The sequence below is a fragment of the Vicia villosa genome, linkage group LG5 (genome assembly GCF_029867415.1).
Source record: "Vicia villosa cultivar HV-30 ecotype Madison, WI linkage group LG5, Vvil1.0, whole genome shotgun sequence".
NCBI lineage: Eukaryota > Viridiplantae > Streptophyta > Magnoliopsida > Fabales > Fabaceae > Vicia > Vicia villosa.
The window spans coordinates 118,219,600-118,231,462 of NC_081184.1; positions in this window are offsets into that span (position 1 = coordinate 118,219,600).

Consider the following 11,863-nt stretch of genomic DNA (forward strand, 5'->3'; position numbering starts at 1 on the left):
TTATTTCTTTAAACATACTTAATTGCAAAGTAAAACTAGGCGATAAAAGAAACATATTGTTACTCAGCACCACTTAAGTAAGATTTTTTAGGAAATTGCTCAAATAAAGGTGGAAATGTGGTGGCATCTCTAACAAGAATAATACTGATGGTAGTAATACAAATTAACAAACTGCGACAGTGGAATAAGGTTAAGGATGATGATTGTGCAGTTAGGTTGCAGAAAGAGAAAGAGAATAGTCTCACGTCGTTTTCACAAAAAAATGTTCAAGTGTTTATAATTTGAGAATTTCTTCTTAGACCCCCTAGTCTTCTTGGTCACTGTTGAGGCGGTAAAGCGGCAAGCAACAAAAGTTTTGGAAATATTTATCCGGGAAATTATCGTCTCCACAGGGACTAGTGCATTGAACTGTCGTTCAACAGTTTCCATAGTTATAAGTTTGGATTGAATTTGTTAAAGATAAAAAATGGAAAAGTAAATATTAACATAAAAAGAATTCATTCTTTAGAGAGAAGAAACTATCAAGTATTGCATATAATCTACTCTTCACAAACTTAAACTTATTGACCAAATATACTCAACTTGTAACCTATCAATATTACCACATGTCAACAACACAACCCACAACATTATCTAAGTGACGATCTCTCAGACACCTAAACAACACATGAGAAATCCGAGCTTCCCGTAAATGTCGATCTCTCAGACAAACACGACCACTCATACGCATTAAGCACTGACACTAAGTGATTATCAACCTAATCCATCTCTGAAATTAAGTTAATAGAAAATCATCCTAGATAAGCATTAGAGCCCTACATCTCTATAGCAACTCAAACACATAGCAACAAAGCAACAATCGAAGACAATAATCCATAAAAATATGAAAGCAAGCTTTATATAACATAATAGTCAACAAATATACATGAGATCAAAGTATATACATAACAAAACTCACAAAAGAAACTACAAAGAGAGGAAATGGAGAAAAACCCAAAAATCTCCCGGTTTGTCGGCTCCGATTGATGAAGGATTCAACCCCGGATCATCCATTTGACAACTCCAATGTGTTTTCTAGCATCATTCCACTCAAAAAATGCTATTGGATGGATTGGAGCTCTAAAATATCCAACCATACCTCCAAAAATGTGATTTTTCTACCTTAAAACACGTTTCTGCCGACACTGCTTCGCCCGGCGACTAAAATGGTTCGCCCGGCGACTCCAGACAGCAAGTTGGCACATTTTTGGGTCGGTTGGGCTCGCCCGGCGAGCCCTTTTTTTGCCCGGCGAGACACACCAGTACAGCAAAAAGTTCTGCACTGTTTCGGCCATAACTCGAGAACCGTAACTCTGATTTGCGCCCGGTTCAAAGCGTTGGAAAGCTTATTCCATGCTCTATCCAATAATGGATGAATATCAACTAAATTGATGATTTATTTTTATTTGATTTTGAGATTTATTCGACGATTCGTTGGTTCCGTCGCTCAAAATTGCGCGTTTTGAAGCCGTGTCTTTTGCACTTTATTGCTCGTGCTCCAAAAGCGACTCGATATCTACAAAATGAATAGAAAACTATCAAATGGTATATAAATGAATAAAAACTCAATTAAATCCTATTTATACATATTTATACAAAAAGCGGGGAATTATTCAGAGAATATAATACAAAAGAATTGATAAGTGCCACAAAACAATAGTAAAAATAACGAATTTCTGGCACTCAACAGTCACCCGCGCTGAAATCCCCAAAATGTCCCTTTATTTCGGAAATGCATTTCTGAAGTCAACTTTTTATGAAAAAAAAGGTGGTTTCGGAGATGCACTTCCGAAAACTCATTTTTTTTGTAAAAAAAAGGTGTTTTCGGAAGTGCATCTTCGAAATAAAGTTTTTTTTTCAGAAAAAAAAAGGTGTTTCCAGAAGTGCATCTCCGAATTCACCCCCTGGAAGAATTCGGATATGTACTTCCGAAATCTTCTCTGATACAGAAACCATGAAACAAACAACAACGCTTTGATTTATTATAAAACATGGAAATTACAAACATCACATAACATAAAATTAAAGTTACATATTGTTAAACACTGGTAGGTGAGGATGAGTCAACATTTTGATAACGTTGAAGTTTCACATCCAACTCGATCGGACCCTTCGAAGAAAATCGGTCAAAAGTTGTCCACAAAACCGCTAAATCTTCGTCGTTCTTGACTTCAAATGGGGTGAACTCAATGTCTCCCTCGTCGTTAAGCGAAGGCGAGCGGTACTCAAGCTTGATAACCTTCTGATTTTCCGAATATTGCAAGAGAGTGTTGAACGACATTATCAATTCCGAGAACGACGTGTCACGCGAGAAGCGAAATTGGAACGGCGTCGGGTAGCCACTGCTGAAGTAGATAAACGCAAGGTGGGGGTAGGTTTGTGGCATTGTTGTTTTGAAGCTTGATGTTGATGAAAAGGATTGGAGTAGTATTTATAGACTTATTGGAGCAATATTGACCCAACAAACGTTATCTTGTTAAAACTGTTATTTTTAATTTCTGCCAGACATTATTTCGGAAGTACATTTCCGAAATTTGTTAGGTGATTTATTTCGGAAATGTACTTTCGAACTGATGCAGTTTTATTCGGAAATACACTTCTGAAATAATACCTGAAACGTTTTTTTTTTTAATTTTCAGTGATTTCGGAGATGCATCTCCGAAAACACCACAGAAAAGGTGTTTTCGGAAGTGCATTTCTGAATTCTGGGAAAATCTAAAAAAAAATTACTTTGGAAATGTATTTCCGAAATAAGGGTATTTTTGGGTTTTCGCTGGAGGTTCTCCCTATAGGGGGGTCTGTAAAGAAAATCTCTTTTATTATCGAAACTAGTGTTTTAAAAATCGGACCGGTCGAACTAGGAACCGGCCTGGTAACCGGTCTGGTTCAATTGTTGGATCGAATATGTCATTGAACCGATCTGAACTGGTCAAAACTGGTGTAAACCGCTAAAACCGGAAAAACCGACGGTTTTCATGAACCGGTGATTTAATTGTATTTTAACAAAATAATTTTTTAAAAAATTAAAACGACGCATTTTGATTATTTTAATGAAAAATAAAAAAGAAACAATAAAAGAACTTAAATAAAAAATAAAAATAAAAATAAAGATGTTGCGGACGGTTGACTTTGTTGCATATAGTTTTGATATTGAAGAAAGAGATCTCAACATTTAAACAATTTTTCTTCCTTTAAATTAAATTTAGTAGACAATGAAATTATTTGGTTATAAATTATTTAATTATATATTATTTAAGTAGATTATATAGCGATTAAAGTTTGTTTGCAGTTCTACTTTATAATTTTGTACTATTTTATTACGTGTGATATCTATGTTTGAAATTTGAATTTAAATTATGTACTTGTAAATTTATTTATGATATGATATTTTTTAAAATTTAAGTGTTAATTATATTTTATAAAGACTAAATTATTCGGTTTGACACGTTTTATAACTATATAATTTTGTTATAACGATCGGTCTATTGAACCGAGTTATCCGATTTAGTCATGCGGTTCGACCAATGACCCAGTGGTTCAATCAATAAACCAGTAACCTAATACCTTCACCGATTTAATCTCCGGTCCGGTTTTTAAAACACTGGTCGAAATAAATATTACACAAGGAGTGTTTGTGGACTGGTGGGGTTCTTGAATGTATCAGAAATTTTTAAAAAAATTTGTATTTAATCATTTCAAAATGTATTTATAAGATACTTAAATTAATTAATTAAAAATATTAATTAATTAATTATCCTAGTCACTAATACCATATAATTAAAAATAATTTTTTAATTTTAAGTGAGGTAAAGTTTAGAGGAGCTTTTAAAATAAAGAGTAAAATTTTAAAATTATAAAATAAAAGGATTAAAAATATATATTTAAGTCAAATATAATTACCTATTGAAACTTTTGCAAATGTAAATTTGGTAAACAACAGAGGGCATTTTGGAGAGATAATAATCATATAAATAATTGATTACAAATAATATGATAGTACTTGATATTCTGAATCTGAGGAGTATTAAAAAGAACAATGCCAGACTGCCGTTTGTCTGCAGATCAGTAGCACATGTGAATGGGGCACTTTCCACGTGATCACTTATATTCAATGCATTGTTGTACACTTGTACTGTACTCAGATCACATTGGGATTCTAATATATCTTTTTAACTGTCTTCGATCTCCTCTCCATTACACCAATTCATTACACATAATCTATTAAAATTAAGGGTCATGCTAACGAGTGCCCCAGGGGCACTCTTTAAGCATTCTATTTTAAGAAAATATTTTTTAAAAAGTTCACTATTTCAATTTTCGATGCATTAATTAATTATATTTCCAAGAAAAACTTACTTTTTTAAGCTCTTAAATAGTACCTCTGGGGCACTTGTTAACATTTCCCTAAAATTAAAAATAATAAAGATCAAATATGTATTGAAAGATATTTATCATAAATAAATATTAAATTAAAAGTCATTAAATAATAATTAATACTGTTTGAAAATGAAAGATATTATCTTTTTTTGAAATAAATGAGGTATTAATTATCATAAATCCTTCTAAAAATAACTGACACATTGTCAAGCAGAACCAAATGTGTATCAAGTGTAATGTCCCACGTTTATTATTATTTTTCTTTACTTAATCGAGAATTAGTATATACTCACGTGGTGAAGGACCACCTTTTGTGGGAAGCACACTTACATTTAAGTAGAGAAAGATTTATAAATCAAACAACTATACAATTTGTTTCACCATAGGACACATGTTAATGTACCGGATGTAACAACTTTGTCTTCAAATTTGTCCATTCAAATTCTTATAAATTTAAGTTTTCGTTCAAGATGACATTTATATTTTTGAAAAGTTTTAATTTGTATTTTAAGAGTATATAAGATCTTATTTATACATGTTATAAAATTAACTAAAATAATAAAGATCAAAGAGAGGTAGAGAAGAGAAAAGTAATATTATATCATCTTCTTTCAAGTGTGCTTTACATTGTAATATGAGTCTCTATTTATAGGACTCAAGGGAGATAGAAAATCACACATATTAAATACATATTAAGTATGGAATAGAAAGATGAAAAACTAGGAGATGGATGGACATCCACTAACATAAATATTCATAACACTCCCCCTTGGATGTCCATTGAGGATATGCCTCGTTAAAACCTTACTAGAAAAAACCCAGTGGGATAAATTCTAGTGAAGGAAAAAGAGTACAATATCCTTTGAATGTGAATTGCCTCGTTAAAAATCTTATCAGGAAAACCCAATGGGAAAAAACCATGGTGAAGGAAAAAAGAGTGCAAAACATATGTTTTTCTCCCCCTCATGCAGACATTTACATGTGAGACGATATTATTTGTAGTAGTTGCTTAAAATTTCTTCTTGGAAGTGACTTCATGTAGTGCTAATAGTTATGCAGGATTTGATGAAGTTGTTGCCATGAGTTGTTTCATAGATCTCCATGAAATGGTTGTACCATCACATGTAAACAAATAACCTCTTTCTGATCTACAATTGTGAGAATCTGACAAGTAACCAGCATCTCTAAGATAACGAAGTATATGTTTGACTCTGTTCAAATGTCTTCATGTAGGCGAATAATTGTATCTTGGTAATAGATTGACCACAAAGGATATATTGAGACGTGTATAATTAGCAAGGTACATTAGTGCTCCAATTGCACTAAGATATGGTACTTCAGGACCAAACAATTTTTGTAATCATTTTCTTGAGGCCTGGAAGGATGTTTCTCTACATCTAATGATATAACAATCATTGAAGTAGACAACGAATGAGATTTGTCCATATAGAAGTGTTTCAACACTTTTCTATATAATCTTTCTAATGTACAAATATTCCATTGTCCCAATTCTCAATTTGTAAGGCTAAACATAGTTTTTGTTTTTCCTCAAACTCTTTCTTTAAGGAATTTATAGCTTCTGGAAGCTCTTCAGGAGTTCCAATGATATGTATGTCATTCACATAGATAACTAGTATTGCAAATTCTTTTCCACATCATTTTATGAAAATACAAGTACAAATTGAATTATTTGTATATTCATCATTTAGTAAATATTCACTGAGGCGATTATACCACATGCATCCAGATTCTTTCAGCTCATACAGAGACTTGTTCAATTTGATGTAGTAGTTTTCTCGAGATCCATAATTACGTGCCTCTGGTATATTGAACCCTTCATGGAGTTTCATGTAAATGTCACTATTAAGTGAACCATATAAATAAGATGTCATTACATCCATCATGTTCAAATTAAGCCATTCGTGTGTTACAAGGATAATTAATTATCAAAAATCGATTGAATCCACTAAAGATGAATATGTTTTATCAAAATCAATCTTAGGTCTTTGTGAAAATCATTGAGCAATAAATCAAACTTCATATCATTCTTATTTTTCTTTTTCACAAAAACTCATTTATATCCAATTAGTTTCACACCTTGAGGTGTTCGGACTACAGGTCCAAAAGTGAGTCACTTGTACAGTGAGTTTAATTCTTCTTCAATTGAATATATTTATTTTGGCCATTTCTCACTTAATCTCTAATCTTTAATAGACTTTGACTCATGATCCTTGTTATCATTGATCACTTTTAGCGCTATATTGTATACAAAGACATTGTCAATATTGACTTTATTTGGTTATCTCAATTTCGGTTCTATTCTATTTCATCCATGACATAATTTATCGAGATCTCTTTATTTCATATTTCAAGTACTTGATTTGTTCTTCTGGAACTGAAAATTAAATTAGGTCAAAGTGCTCTTAGCATTTTCATATCCTCACTTGGGTCATCTTTAGTTTCTTTTCTTAGTAGAGGACTTTTAACATTGGAACCGACTTTCATACCACGCTTCAGGCGCAACAACAACTCATTTGTAATAATATATTATCCAATAGGAGAATCCACTTTGAGTGGAGTATTATGAGCTGATAATTTATTTCATAAACTTTGCAAATGAATAATATTTTGAACTTTTGGTTCATATTGATTTGTACGAGGATCAAGACAACAATTTATTTGAAATTGTTCATTTGAACTTCTTGTTCATGATTTCAGCTGCTTATTCCCTTCCCCTAATATTGGGAAAATTAATTTATCAAGTGATAATCATCCTACTGGGCTGTAATCAAGTATTTGATTATTTTCTCAAATTATATTCTCAAAATTGAGATTCTTATTAATTATATTTTTCCAATATTCTTTCAAGACTCATCGTTAAGTATTATATTGGAGCAATTGGAATATACACAACACATCCAAATATTCACTTAGATGAGAAGTATTATAATAAATTAGGGAGGAGTAAAATATAGTATCTTGTTGGCTTAATGCGAATAAATATCTTAATATCATACTTTGGGTGTTTCAAATATATAATTTAGAATTGATGATCTCATAAGTATCAACCATATAATTAACTTTAGACGTCTAAAGAATGAATCTTCGGGTCCATTTTCTTTTTATGAACATATATTACATGATATTCAATATCAATTTTAACAATATATGTGATACTTATACATGAATTTCTAAAAATAAATCTAGAAAACAAGATCTTAGTCTAATTAGTTGAGAAAATAATTTCACAAACTTCTGGTTGTGAGTAGAGACATATGCATGATATTTTAGTTGATGCAACAATTAATGTCATAAAAACGCAATTTCTCAATTTTTTATTTTCCTTTAGAAACACACAAAAATTGACTTAATTGAAGAAACTTCTGGTTCTTCAATACAAATTATCCGCTTCATATTATATCCGAGATGACCCAACCGGTTTTACCAACAATATATTTAAGTGTAATTTGTAAACTATTGGTTTACAATGACATGTGTTTAAATTGTACTATAAGTGTAGTACAAGCCGAGGAAAAAGCCGATAGCTTTTCTATTATACATTTTATGTCCAAATTCATTTGTATAATACAAAGATATTCAATACCTCCAGTATAATTCAAAACCAATATAATAGTATCTCATTATTAAACACTTTAATCAAATACATTCATTTGAACATATGATCATATAATAATCAAACAATTACCCCTTATAAAATTAAACATATTTAATCATACAATATTATATCACTAAAATTATATCGTCATATAATTAATTTGATTTACTATCCTTCGGGGATGGATAAGTTCTTCAAGAACTATAAAAATAATTTATTTTTCTATCCTTCAAGGATGCTTGATAAGTTCTTCAGGAACTATAAAAATAATTTATTTCTCTATTCTTCAAGGATGCTTGATAAGTTCTTCAGAAACTATATAAATAATTTGTTAAAAACAATAATCTAAAAATATATATATAACCATCCTTCTGGGATGTGTTAAAATTATTTGTGTCATTTTTCTCGAGTGACAATCTTTTAATAAGCATATTACAAATTATGAATTTTTAGATCGATACAAAAAAAAATTATGAAATTCTTCTTAGATTCAATAATATTATAGATGCGACCTTTTAAAGAGGATTGAACGTTGAATTCTTCTGGAATTCATCAATTATTGATAAACACAATAATCGATTAAACTCAATCTTTGATCAATAATTTAGAGATAGTTTAATATTAATCTTTAGTTCTACAAATATCACATCACAAATTATTTCCATAAACAACGTTCAAAAAAATTGTTCTTCAATTCCGAGCAAACATATAGAAATGCTTTAATGTTAAATTCTTACGGAATTTAACAAGAATGATCAAAGAAATCTAATATTATTGTACAAGGTAAATAAATTTCTCTACAAAATATATATAAAAATAAACATATTTATATGAAGAAAAAAAATAGTAACAAAATCATGAATTATATTATATTGGTTCAAATATATTAAGATTAGAAAATTAACGTAGAACCTGGCTATATCATTACTCGCATTGTAGAGTATCGTGCTGATAACGTGTTATAAACTAAATAAAAATTATATAAAGATCAAAGAGAGGTAGAGAAGAAAGAGAGCAATGTTATCTTATCTTATTTTTAGTGTACTTTACATTGTAATATGAGTCTCTATTTATAGGACTCAAGGGAGATAGAAAATCACACATAGTAAACACATATTAAGTATGGAATAGGAAGATGAAGAACTAGGAAATGGATGGAACTCCACTAACATAAATATTCATAACAATACATTCTTTGTCTCTATTTATAAAATTTACTTTTTTTATATATTGTAGCCTTTTTAAAGAGTCTCTTTGATAATATTAAAAAATTAGCTTCACTTTTTTTTTCAGTTCACATAAATATAAAATTCTGATTGAAAGTAATTGATTTTTAGTTTACAACTTTTTGTTTCTTTTTTTAAAAACTATTTAAAATAATTATTAAGTTTGTGGCTTTTAATTTATTGCTTTTTCTTATATTTTTTTCTTTTTTATTTTAATTAAAATTCATTTTTATCATTTATTAATAATTTTTAAAAAATAAATATGTTTTAAATACAACAATAAAAAAGTTAAATTTTATATTTACAAAAATTTATGAATCTTCTACTGCAATTTTTTTCCATTCTTTTTCTCAATAGTTTTTATTCACCTTCTTCTATTATCTCTCCCTTTCTATTTTATCCTCATTCATTAATAATGTTCACTCATACTCTATCATTAATTGTCTGTCGATAAATTTACATATATGTCTTTGATGTTAAATTGTAATTTCTTGTATCGAAGCAGCATGTTACTTGATACAAGGTGTGTCGAAAAGTTTAGAATGTCGAGTTGTATGTTGTTGTCGAAGTGTCGAAGCAGTTAGCTCCACACAGTATTTCGACTTGGTCTAAAATAAGTATTTTTGGACTTTTATGTTTTGGGCTTTGTCTTAGGGAGAAAGCAAACCTAAAACTATAAATAGAGGGAGTAATTCCTGTTTTGTAACAAGTTGAATATTAACATAATTTGCAGTTGCAAGTGAATAAGATATTTTCCGCAGTTTGTGGACAGAGAGAAACTCTGCAAAAAATCATCATCATCTTCCTTTACTTTCGTAAACCCTAATCCTTTGCAACCTAAATTTTCTTTCTTGTTTTCTTCATTGTCGTTGTGTAACAGTAAGGAATTACTCAAAGGTTTGAGTTTAATTTCAACATATGATATCTAAAGCTCCGGTTGAACGATTCAAAGCAGGAAAATATTAACGACAGTGAATCATCCGAATGAGCATTTTCTGACGAGTCTTCCAATTCTGAAAGCAGATAACTATGAGAATTGGTGCAAGTAGACGAAGGTTGTGTTCTGTTGTCAAATAATTTGGGATCTTGTGAAATAAGGGTTAGAACCGCTTGCAGAAGACGCAATGGATGAACAAGAAGCTACACACAGAGAATTAAAGAAGAAGAAGAATTATAAAGCTCTCTTTATAATTCATCAATGTTTGAGTCTAAATAATTTTTAAAAGGTTAGTGATGTAGAATCTGCAAAATAAGCTTGGAAGATTCTTGAAAATTCTTTTGGTGGTGTAGAAAAGGTGAAAGAGAGGAGGTTACAAACTCACGAAAGAACATATGAATTGCATCAGATGGAAGAAAGTGAAAGCATAAATGATTTCTTCACCAGGATTACAGAATTTGTGATCAAATCAAGGTATGTGGAGAAATGTTGACATCAAGATCAGTTGTTGCAAAGATCTTGAGCTCATTAGCTCCTAAGTTAAACCACATAGTGTTAGCCATATAAAATTCGAAAGATTTGTCTAAATTGACAAAAGAAGAGCTTCAAGGGACGCTTGAATCTCATGAACAAACAATGACTGAAAGAGCTGCAGGAAAGTCGATGAGTGATGTGGCTCTGTAGGCTTAACCACCAGAAGTAAAGAAAGCTAAAGGAAGTTGGAATGGAAACAAAGGAATGCGAGGCTACAACAATTTGACTGGTCGAAATCTGCAAGAAGGAAGCTGGTCGAATCAGAGAAAGCCCTCTTACGAAGGTAACCAAAGAGGTCGTGCTGCAGGTAGAGAAAGAGGTGGTGGTCAAAAGCCTGACAAAAGTCACATTCAGTGATTCAATTGTCAGAAGTATGGTCACTATTCCAGTGATTATCCAGAAAAGCATAAGAATCAAGAAAGTGATGCAAATTTTGTAAAGCACAAAGAAGAAGATATGATGTAGGCGGTCACAATAAAAGATTAAGAGTGATACAAGGATCAATGGTCCTTGGATTCGGGATGCTCATTACACATGTCTGGAAGGAAAGATTGGTTTGTCAATATAAAGCCCTCAGTGAAGAACATGGTGAGATTCATAAATGCCAATAATATAGTAGTTGAAGGTATTAGAGACGTTCTGATAGTGAGGAAAGATGACAAGCAGTCAATAATTTCCAATGTGTTGTATATACCAGGCATGATGAGCAATTTGCTCAGTATAGGGCAGTTGGTCGAAAAGAATTATAGTGTCGATCAAAGACAAGATGATGAGAGTCGTCGACGCAAGTGGAAAGTTAACCTTGAAGGCTCCTATGTCTCAAAATAGAGTCTTCAAGATTGAACTCAATGTGATGGAGCACAAGTGCCTTGCAACTGCAACTACCAGAGATGAATGAATATGGAATTATCGACTAGGCCATCTTAACTTCATTGACATCAAAGAGTTAAAAAGAAGAAATATGGTTTCAGGGTTACCAAAGATCGACATTTCAAGAGAAGTGTGTGAAGGCAATGCAACACAAGAATAGCTCCAGCAAGGATGCAGGAAGCAAGTCGAAGGGAATTCTTGAAATTATATACTATGATGTAAGTGGACCAATCCAGGTGGATTCGAATGGAGGTAATAAATACT